The sequence below is a fragment of the Miscanthus floridulus genome, chromosome 6 (genome assembly GCF_019320115.1).
Source record: "Miscanthus floridulus cultivar M001 chromosome 6, ASM1932011v1, whole genome shotgun sequence".
Lineage (NCBI taxonomy): Eukaryota > Viridiplantae > Streptophyta > Magnoliopsida > Poales > Poaceae > Miscanthus > Miscanthus floridulus.
The window spans coordinates 10861557-10872567 of record NC_089585.1 but is presented as its reverse complement, the minus strand read 5'-3'; the positions used below and the strand labels follow the sequence as shown (position 1 = coordinate 10872567).

The 11011-nt window shown below is 44.0% G+C and overlaps 2 long non-coding RNA genes across 3 annotated transcripts; both read left to right on the top strand.

The window, feature by feature from the left end:
• Positions 1-1418: 1418 nt before the first annotated feature.
• Positions 1419-3775, top strand: LOC136457613 (uncharacterized). Of its 2 annotated transcripts, XR_010759762.1 has the most exons (4): positions 1419-1928; positions 2657-2763; positions 2929-3202; positions 3310-3775. It is a non-coding gene; the product is annotated as an uncharacterized lncRNA (long non-coding RNA). The 2 variants fall into 2 exon arrangements; XR_010759763.1 differs by lacking the exon at positions 2657-2763.
• Positions 3776-9019: 5244 nt separating this feature from the next.
• LOC136461466 (uncharacterized) lies at positions 9020-9428 on the top strand. The gene is made up of 3 exons (XR_010760334.1): positions 9020-9117; positions 9194-9342; positions 9408-9428. It is a non-coding gene; the product is annotated as an uncharacterized lncRNA (long non-coding RNA).
• Positions 9429-11011: the final 1583 nt, after the last annotated feature.

The window sequence follows — 11011 nt, the reverse complement described above, 5'->3', positions numbered from 1 at the left end:
CATAATTTCTTAATTTATACATAGAATAAAAGTAAAATTATGAGCTGTATGGCAATAAGTCATACAATAGTAAAATAATTATCTCATAGTCCTAAGTTTTAGTTCATGAGATAGTTGTCTCGCGGAACAATGACCTCTCTCTCCTCTCTCTTTCCTCCACATCAGTAAAAATCATACATGACACCGTATAAAACGGTTACAAGATCGCTGACGTGTAGCAACGTACCTGCCCTGAGGTCTCATGGAATGGCTGAACATGGGCTTCATGGATCACGATGGATATGGGCCAATTGAGTGTACGTTTTGGCCTTATTAAACATATAGGAACTCCAACTATATATCGGTTACCTGAGCCTAGAGACTGAAGCACCGAAATTAAAATTGGTCTTCCGTGAAAGGGAACCGAAGTAGGAACCGAGCACTGAAATTTCGGTCTTTTCGGGTTGGGTTTCGGTCCATTCGGTCTCGGTTGTTTTATTTCCACCCTCCTATTTCTTCTCCGAAAAAACGGCGGGTGAGATCGGGGCGGGTGGGGAAACAGTGGCCGCAGACGGCACAGGAGTAGGGCACGGAAGGGGCGACGACCCCCGTGCTCGGTGCGATCAAGGGCGTGGCGATCGGTGGCCACCCAGCCTGGGAGGTGGGAGAAGGTGTGGCGGTTGGCGAAGGTAGACACTGAGACAACGCGACTGATGAGGGAGGCGGCACCGATAAGGACGGTGGCGGCAGGAATGGTGGCCCGGCTCATCACCAGGGAGTTCGCGGATGCCAACCCGTCCATCCGGCACACGCGAACGCCCGCCCCCGGATATCCATCCTCACCAACGGCGACACCCACCTCTGAGCCCCCAGCAGCGAGAAATTTTAATACTCATTCTGTTCTAAATTATAAGTTGTTTTGACTTTTTTGGTACATCCATTTTGCTATGTATTTAGATATAATAACATGTCTAGATACATAACAAAATAGATTAACCAAAAAAGTCAAAGCGACATAATTTGGAACGGATGGAGTATTTGACATCCAGTTCATAAGCCTCACAAGATTTGACATTCAATTCGTCTGGCTTTCAAAATTTGACACTGAAGCTACGAATTGTTTTGATTCAAAGGAGTTCACCCATTTTCTCTTCTTTTCTTTTTCCTATAATGTTTTCATCCCTCCCGACCACCTGAAAGGACCAAACTACCCCTGTCCTAATCTCCTACATCTCCTATATCTCTCTCTATCTATCTATATACACATTACATTACATATACACAACTAAAACATTCATAACTATTTCCTCGACCAGTGCGACACCAAAGCTCATCGCTCTGCCAGAGATCGTGAGAAGCCCATCGCTCCACAGATAAAAGGCGCCGCCGCGTGGGACCGACAACACGCTTTAGGGAAGTCATTTCGCAGGAAACCTCGCCATCGATCTCGGGCGGCAATTCACGCCCAACCTTCCCTACACCGTGATCCACCTCGCCGACCCCTCCTCTCCCCTGCGACCCCTCCTCTCTCACGCCCAGCACCAGTGATTAGGGTTGCTCGTCTCGCTCTAAGGAACCGCCGCCGGACGACCTCGCCAAGCCGCCGCCGCCGTGCCACTGCCGGACACGACGCGATGCCTGCGACCCCTGCGCCCGTGACCGCGAAGCAGCCACATATTCGACGGCCCGCATGGCGATTCGACGCAGCCTCGTCCGCCCCGAGCCACAAGCCCGCGATCCGACGCGGCCTCCTCCGACGTCGAGGCTATCCTCGAGCCGGCGTCCACGGCCATGACAGCCGGATGAGATACGAGAGCGGAGAGGGATCCAGAGGAGGCCTGCTGATATTGGCATGGCGTCGTGTGGTTGAATGACATGGCACGGAGTCCACGACCAACGACAGCGGCGTCGACGGAGGACTGGTGCAACTTGGTGCCGTGACGATGGAGGCAAGTGCTGACTCGCTCGCTCCTTCTGTATATATGCTTGATTGACACATATACCTACTTATGCAATTCCTAGACAGTTCCTTGATTCGTCCTTGCTTAGATGCTGCTGACATCTCATAATTTGTTGTTCAGTCTACTTATGCAATTTCTAGACAGTTCCTTATTGGTTCGTTCTTGCTTAGATGCGAGTGTAGGTAATGTGTTTGGAAAAATTCTCCTGACTCTTTTTGTTTCGATTCAGCCATATGCAGCCAGCTGGATTGTCGTAATCTCATATGAAGTATACAAGCTGTGCGATAGTATAGTTGGATCTAGTTGGATCTAGGTTCGAAGATTTTGATTGATGCCATGTTGTTCTTCAATAGCTTTCTTCAGATAATACAACTTTCCCTGAACTCTTGTGGTACTCATTGTGCCCAAGTTGTGATTGTTATTGGCAAGCAGGACCATGAAAATTGAATATACTGTGTGATTGATGAGTTGAACAGTATAGAACGTACTTACAAAATAGTTGATTGGTATACATACTTAGATAGCAAGGTGTAAAAATACTACAACTTTCAGCATTCCCTGAACCATCATAGTTTTCTGACACGTGTAAAAATATCATAATTTTTTTAGTGTAGTTAAAGAATATTTTGACACTGCTTCATAATTTTCTGAGTTTAGTTAAAGAATATTTTGATCTGCTTGCTTAATGAGATTGTTTATCGCTCTTTCGGTGCCAGTGATAAACTGCATGTTTTAAGTAGCAGTGGCAGTGCTCCCAGTACCTTGGTGTTAGTGGCGACAGTGTGCTCCCTGCTGCACACTCTATACGACCTCCCCACACGAGGTGGGGTTACAAATGCTCTGCTTTTCCGTGAATTTAGAAGTTATGTGCTCTGTGATCTGAAATCAAGCCGGCCGAACTTGGTTGTCAAACTGACATGCAAGTTATAGACCAGGTGATATTTTTATTTTTGTTGAGCCATGTTGAGAATATATTCGGCTGGAACAGATAAGCACAAACTTCATCTTGGACCGCATCCCGGCGGACGATGGCGCGCACAGCCCCTCCGTCCCGACCCCGGTGCTCAGATCTGCTGAGGAGGAGCGGCTCCAGCGTGGCTGCTGGAGCGGGGCCTCGACACCGACATGACGACGAGGCCACATCGGGCCGTCACTCTCTCCCTGTCCTCAGAGGTTTGGGGCTCCCGCACGGAGGTTTCCATTCGAGCAGGAGGACCACCACCATGGAGGATCTACATTCGAGCACTAGGATCAGCGTGGAGGTACTAACTCGCAATTCTGTTTGTTACATACATAGACCATACCTAAGTCAACACTAATAAAAACTTTTGAAATACTACAGTCCCACTAATATTGTCATCACTTACAGCGATTAGATTTATGTACTAATGACTGGTGAAGATGTTGCATCATTGGGACCACAAGAAGTCACCAAGACCCATCAGTTGTTCGACTGGGCTAAGAAATCTGATAGGGGTTTGCTCCTCTTCATAGATGAAGGAAATGCTTTCTTGTGTGAGTAAGTGAATACAAAATCTTCAGATACTTTTCTTGTACCCATCTTTGATTCACATATCTGTTGATCTCCATTTATTCAGTGAATGGTATCAATTAAAGAAATATACAGTGTGAGCGCATGACTGCAGATCAAGCCTGAAGGAACAAATATACAGTGTAGAATATCTGTCCATCAGATCTGTTGCGATCATGTAATTGTGGAACAAAACTAATTTGTATATATGTCTTCAATTAAAGGGAGAAGTCATTTTGCAGCCACTCAATTACCATCTCGTGAGGTCATCACAACAACATCGATCAATTTCACGGCCACTCGATTACCATCTCGTGAGATCATCATAGCAACATCAATGAATTTCACTTGGGCGAAAACTGAGATATAAGGTGAGGGACTATGGGTCATCACAGTTTGTGTCACACTATTCATTTTTAGTTTATTTTCTGGCTTTGATGGTCACCAATTTAATAACACTGGTTGATTGTGTCTCATTAGCAATGCAACACCAAGAGATGGTCACAAAGTTATCTCTGCACCACAAAATGCATGTGGGAATTTTTTAAAGTAATAATTTTTTTTGAAAGTAAAAAATGCATGTGGGAATGACCTTTATCTATTTTTTGAACAATCCGATGTGACAGTCACAAAGCATCTAGCCACATAGACATGAACACAAATGCTACAATTTAGCTCGGTATCGAGACTTTATTTCCTCATAGTCCAGTAGACTTTTTTCTATGTTCATTCATTACATTTGTCTATAGTAACTCAATTATATTATGAATATTGCCTGGTGGTAGGTTTGCGGAAACTTTAGAAAAAAGAACACAGATACATCTGGAAGTGTTATATTTGCCTGGCTATAGTCATAGTAGGTCATGGATTGTTTTTGTCTGATGCAGTGATTGTAACAACCCAGAGTTTCGCACAACCAAAAATACAAACTTTTTAAAATTTTCCCTGCAAATGTGTGGAACATGTAGTCGCTAGGTCAAACCTAAGTCAACCAAGGAGACATGACTAATAAATTGGTGCACACATATAGATATGATTGTAGGAGAGTGTCCGTGTTCTTGAGTTGGTTTTGAGTTGAGTCTTGTTTGGAGTTTGGGGTGCACAAATCCATAGTGAAATTCCTTTCAATCCCTTCTTGAATTCCCCTTTGGATTCCCTTTCAAATTCCCTGAGACCTAATTCGTATAAATGGAAAAGTCCCTTTTCCTTTTCCCCGCAACTCGTCTATTTGAATTCCCTTCAAATCCCTTTTGAATCCCTCCCAAATTATCTCTAAGTCATAAAAGGGAAATCCTTTTCCTTTTACCTCATCTGGACCAGCCCAGCTGAAAGCTCTAGTTTGGTTTTGGTGAATTGATGAAACCCTTAGTGCTAACCTAGTTTATCAAAGTGATTATGAGATAGGTAGCATACTCCAAGTGGTGAAGCTGTCGGCACAAAATTTCGTCCCGTGCCGTGGCACACGAGCAAGCCGGAAGGGTCTGCTCGATGGAGCTGTAGATCCGCCTGGCTTCAACGCAGGGGTGGACGATCCTACGTACTCCTCCCGAGATGTGCCAGTTAATTTGACCCTGCAATTGACAAGGAAAGAAAGTTTATCAGTAATTTAAAGCGGAACATGCCGGTGTTGCCAGACAATTCCAAATGTGCGGCTCTGAGAGCCGATGTGGAAGGAGATCGACTAAATAGCCGATTCCTGCATACTTATATGAATAAATCAATTAAAGCTCATGGAATTATGGAAGGAAAAACCAGTTATAATTCAGAATGAACATTGTTAAGACAAATACTGGTCAATGGCAATAGGATGTCAACAATAATCAGTTTATGCTAAGCTAATGACTACAAGTAACCGAATCCATTTTATGTAAAAGAAACAACTCATCATCATTTAACCATTTAATAAAGATAAATCTAATGAACATATTAGATCTCATCTATCGTTATGACCAGTGGGGCATGAGGCAGAATCATGCAGGCTGTAGAAACAACCATAGATTCGACGACCCTAACTTATTAGTAATATTAGTGGGGCATGAGGCAGAATCATGCATGCCATAATACAATAATAAGATTATGGGGCTAACACATCTTTCAACCTATCTTTACTTCAACGGTCTCGTGACGTGAACTGCATATGTGAAAGCACTTGATATCGGCTAAAACAGCCGATTCAGGGATAGCGCACAATTAAGGTCATGCCCTATCAGGAATAGATCTACCAAATAATGATCCTCACTCCATGGTGCTAACAGTGGGGTGTGAGGCAGAATCACACAGGCCGTGATAATGGGCCATAGAACAGTTCTCATTAGCCAATAGATCTATTCAAGACCAGACATGCCATAACCGCACACTATGCATGATCAAGATTAACATAAAACAGCCGATAAAACATAACTCATCATTTAAAGTGCAGATTAGATCAATTTAGATTAATAAACAATGGGTTAAACAAAATATAAGGCCGATCTAGATCAATCCTAATCGGGCGAAGTGATATTGCTGTAATTAAATAAATAATGAAAGCAATAAGCAATATCAGTAACTTAATGAATCTATCCGAAGGACGCCACTCTTAGATAGAGCCGATAGCTTGACCTTAATCTAGTTCGAGCAGCGGAGGTCGACCGGATCGATGCAGCCGTACTTGAACTAAACAAGAGTTGATAACTAGCTTATACCAGAGTCGCAGTGGAGGTCGACCGGATCGAAGCAGCCGTACGAACAGAAGTATAAGCCATGACGGTACTTACAGACAAACCGGAGGTCGGTCGGACCGATGCAGCCCTGCTCGCTGAAGAACTCACCGAGATCTACTCTACTCCTACTCCTAAGGGCTGGCCGGAGCCGAAAAAAGTAAGTAACTTGTATTGGATTGATTATGTCTTAACAATAGCCGGGGTTCAATATTTATACCCGGAGCCTAAACACGAATCCTATTCAAGTACGACTCGGTACAATCTTCGACATGAAGAAAACATTCCTATCTTAAGATAACTTGGACCCTAATCTTTCCCCTTTTGTAGAGTCTGATATGTATCTCCCCGACGCCAATCGTAGCTCATCATCGTTATCTGTTGACGTCATCCAAAGAGATTCGATTCCAGAGTCGTATTTGAATCAGCTGATATCGATCCTTATGCAATCGATTCCTTGATGGGCACAATTTTGGAAGCCTTCGAATTCCCGCGTTCTTCTCCCAAATTTTGGTGTAAACACATGCCCCCCAATTTTGGGATAAAAGTGATTTTATTCCAAAATTCCTATTTTTCCGTTTACCACACTGCAACTGTTCTATTCCGAGATATACGCATGATTCCTGACTTCTCGCCATAAGTTTTATATAATATCCCAACAGTACCTCTTCCAACTCACTCGGCCTTTTTGCCTTTTCCCTTTTCCTTGAGCAAATCTTGATATCCGACGTCGTCATCGCCAAGGCCTCAAACCCTAGCAAATCCTCTGTTCTATCAAGCTGTTATTCAAGCGTTCTTCGTCAGACTCAAAACTACTTCGGCTTTAATGGCGACCAGCGACCATGTCCCTGAGGTATGCCTTTCAATTTTTCCATTCTCTGAGTACCGGCCGCTACCCTGTATTTCTTTTCTCCTTAAATTTTTTCCATCCAATTTCTAGGAAATGAGGAATGAAATCTTGATTCCATCAGCTGTTGCTTCCAATGTCTATTTTCTTGGACCTATGGGTGATCCTGACCCATTTGATTTCATCCATCAAGAAACCAACCAAATTCCCTTTAAACAGTCTGTAGTGGACTCGTCCTCCTAGAATATCAAAACCCCCTTCAGAAACTGGCCTAAAATGCCCAAGGGGTGGAGAAATTGGTTTCAGAGGGTGCCCGAGAAAAAGGGCGGAGATTAGGAGGTGTATGATTTGAATCAATGTTTGACACTTTCATTGTCTGGGATGGAGAGGAATGATTCACTCTTGATTTCCGCATCCTATTTCTGGTCCAATGCCCTGAATGCTTTTGTCTTTGGTCATGGCCCGATGACTATTACCCTGGCTGATGTTTACATGTTGACCGACTTTAGGATAACTGGGTCAGTGCATCCTTATGAGTACTTGAGTGCTGGTTCCAAGAAATTAGACAAAATATCAGACTGCACAGGATGGGTAAGTTACATTCTGAACCATATTGGAGACGAATCGACTGTTAGTGAAAGGGAATATGTGTCCTTTCTGAATATGTGGTTGGAGAGATTCATCTTTTATGGGTCATCTTGTGGTCCAACTTATAATCACAAACTCATGGCAAAGCATCTAGCAGTAGGCAAGGACATCCATCTTGGAAAGTATCTGCTAGGAGCTGCTTATCATCTGATGTACCAGGTAGCCGCACAATTACTGAAGAATGAACCAGTGCATACCATCAGTGGCCCTTGGTGGTTGATACAAATGTGGCTCAACCTGTATATGCATAAGATTGTAAGGCCTGATCTTAGAAGCCTAAGTTTCCCTTCCTCCAACTTTGATGAGGAATATAGAGGTAAAGAAGGAAGAACTTGGTAGTGCATGAGCTATGGTGAGGCTGCATCGGCCATAACAATTGATTTTGATATTGGCCATCTCTTCAAGAAGTTTTACAGAGGGTTTGGTATAGACATCCTGACTTGGCTACCATACGATGATGATGAGAATGATAAGCTGATCTTCCCATTCAAGTTTCGATTTGAGTCAGGCTGCTCGGACGAGGCGGTGGCTGCAATTTTTAATTCCTTCATCAAGCCCTGCGTTCTTCCCGCTAAATTTTGTCATGGTCGTGGAAAAATGGCTATAGGCTCCTCCCTTCCAGGCAACCTCCCAACTTATGAGTTCTACAATCCATCTTTCATAGCCTGTCAGTTTGTCTTTGGCCAGCTCCCCCCTCAATCGTTCTTTAGAAACATATTGAAGCCAAGAGAAGACATCAGTGAGGTGATGGAAGCCTATGGAGTTTTTCAATTAGGATCAGACCTTCCTTCTCTTTGCGTGTACGACTAGATCAGAGTCAGCTCCTCTTCCACTCTCTTCGACTCCTGGTGGCAAGAATGGCACTCCCATCTTTTCTGTGGGTTGGTCCATCCTTTGTGTATATCCCTGGATGGGGAATTTGCTTCTGACGGAGAGGTAACTTGCCATTTCTTTTCAAGAAAATAGCTCGATGAATTCCTTTGTCAACTGTTCTAATTGACCTTTTTAGGATGCTGAATTTGATCCTTTGAGCTTGGATAGGAAGGGGCATCCTATAGATTACCAGCCACCGTGCCCAGTTTCAAGAATGGGATCGGCTGTGCCTTCATTGAAAAATTTGATGAAAACTCATGCTGCCTCCACTATTGTAACATATCATTCTTCAAAGCGTAAGGCGGCTCAAGGGACAACCCAAAAAACCACTACTGGGAAGAGGCTCCACAGGACAAGACCGTCAGCTGCTCAGGTAAACAATTCATTTCCTTCTCACAATGTTGTTCAACTGCTGATCCCGTTCCTTCACAGTTATCGAGCATTGCATCCCAACCTGCTCTAGGTGCGGGACTGCTATCCCAAGCGTTTGACTCAACACCAACTGAACCCCCATCGGCTGATCCTCAAAAGTCGCCAATTTCGGTTGAAATAATCGATGCTTCCATAACAGCAGAAAATGTGAGTCTTATCCTTGATGCTTGTCAGAGTATTTTCTTTGACTTTTTGATTTACTCGGTTTCCATCCTTCACCTAGACTCTTACCATGATAGATACTTCCTGAGGAAACACCCATGCAAGAGCAGGAGCCTGACAGTCCACTTAATGATCCTATCGGCGTCGAAGGTGATCCTGTTGCCGTCGACACTCAGACTGTTGATTCCCTAGTTCGGCATACAACTGATGGTAAGGAAGTTATATGTCTCTTTATTCTTAATAATTATGAACTAAAAATTTCCTCGATACTGCAGATGCCAATGTTGAAAGCCCAGAGCTAATTCAACCAGATGCTATTGGTGCACCATCAGTTGTTCCTTCTTTTTGGATAGAGGCCACTACAGAGAAGGTATCGTATCCTTTTTTGCCATCCATTTGTTATAAATTGATTTAAACCTTCTAATCAAGATTTCCTTATACACATGCACTCAATCTTCTAGCCCTGAGTTACTCTTTCAATCTTGAGGAGTATCTTGATAAAGATGAAATTAGCTCGTCAGCTACCTCCTCTAAGGAAGCTTTGTCAGAAGAGACCAAAAATCAGCTAAGAGACATATTGTCAATGTTTGAGAAGAACATAGCCGATTTGGTCTAAGATACTGATTCAATGTGGAGAGTCTTCTTGTCTATTAAGGGTAACCCATCCCTAGTTCTTTCTAGAGTCTTGTCACCTTTATCTACTTTTGAAGATCAGGCCCTGAAGGTGAAAAGGCTCAGAGGAATCTGTTCGATCGTGAAACTTTGTTGGCCAAGAGGAACTGCAACAGGCAAGAGGCTAAAGAACTAACACAGTTGATTGATCACTTGAAGAACTCCTCCCTCAGTATTGACCCAGAATTGTCTCAACTGGAAGCCAGGCGTGCAGAACTTGAGAAGGAGCTAGAAAACATGAAGGCTACCATTGATTGTCACAAGTCTACCCTGGCTCAAATACCTGATGCCATTCAACAAAAGAAATAGGAACTGCTGGCCAAAGTCAGAGAAGGCAGAGCCATCCAAAGTAGCCTCGAGAACATTCCTGGATCAACCAAAGAAGACAAACAACAGATCGCAGAAGTTGATGCTATTCGACTAGAAATGTTGAAAGCGATCCAGGATGTTCTAGACTTGTAATTCATGTATCAACATTTGTCTTGTGTAGAACCAATGACAACCATACTTTCCGTTGTCTCACTGTGTTTTCTTTGTTTTGGCTAAAGAGCCGATTTGAAAATAGCCGATTCCAGACTCTCGATCTTAATCCCATGTAGGTCTGAAAACACGGCCTTTATTAAGAGAACCCTTCGATCTTCTGTCCTTAGTCACCCGGCGTCATATTCTCTTTGGTATTAGTGAGGTGGTGCTTCACCTCCTATTAATTGTGGTTGCCTTTTGCACGTCTCGAGCCATCCACCTCTTCGCTCCGTGGCTTCAAATACCAGCCGAGGGCTCTAGCCTCAAACACATCCGCACTCGCAACTGCTCCTAATCCTTTGCACTTCTCCACCCTCGTAGAACTCTGTAGCGGCCTTCCTCCCTTCCTATAGATTCGATCAACTTCATGGCCGTCGAGGAGAACTGTGGCAAGCATGCGGCGGAGGAGGTCCTGGAGGAGAACATGCAGGTGAATCAGCACCTCTGAGCATGAGGTGAGATCGATATCTTCTTCTTATGACGACGAACTATTCTGATTTGTCTAAAGATTCATTTTAAATGACAGTCTCTGTCCTCTTCCCAGGGCCGACGAGCCCTCTGATGCTATATCTTCTACACCGGCCTCATCGTCGGACTCCTCTGACTTGTACAACGGCGATGATGCCCGGCGCTTCCTCCAGGAGTGGAGGGTGGCCTAGGACCGCTATTCTGAGGTGACTCGGGA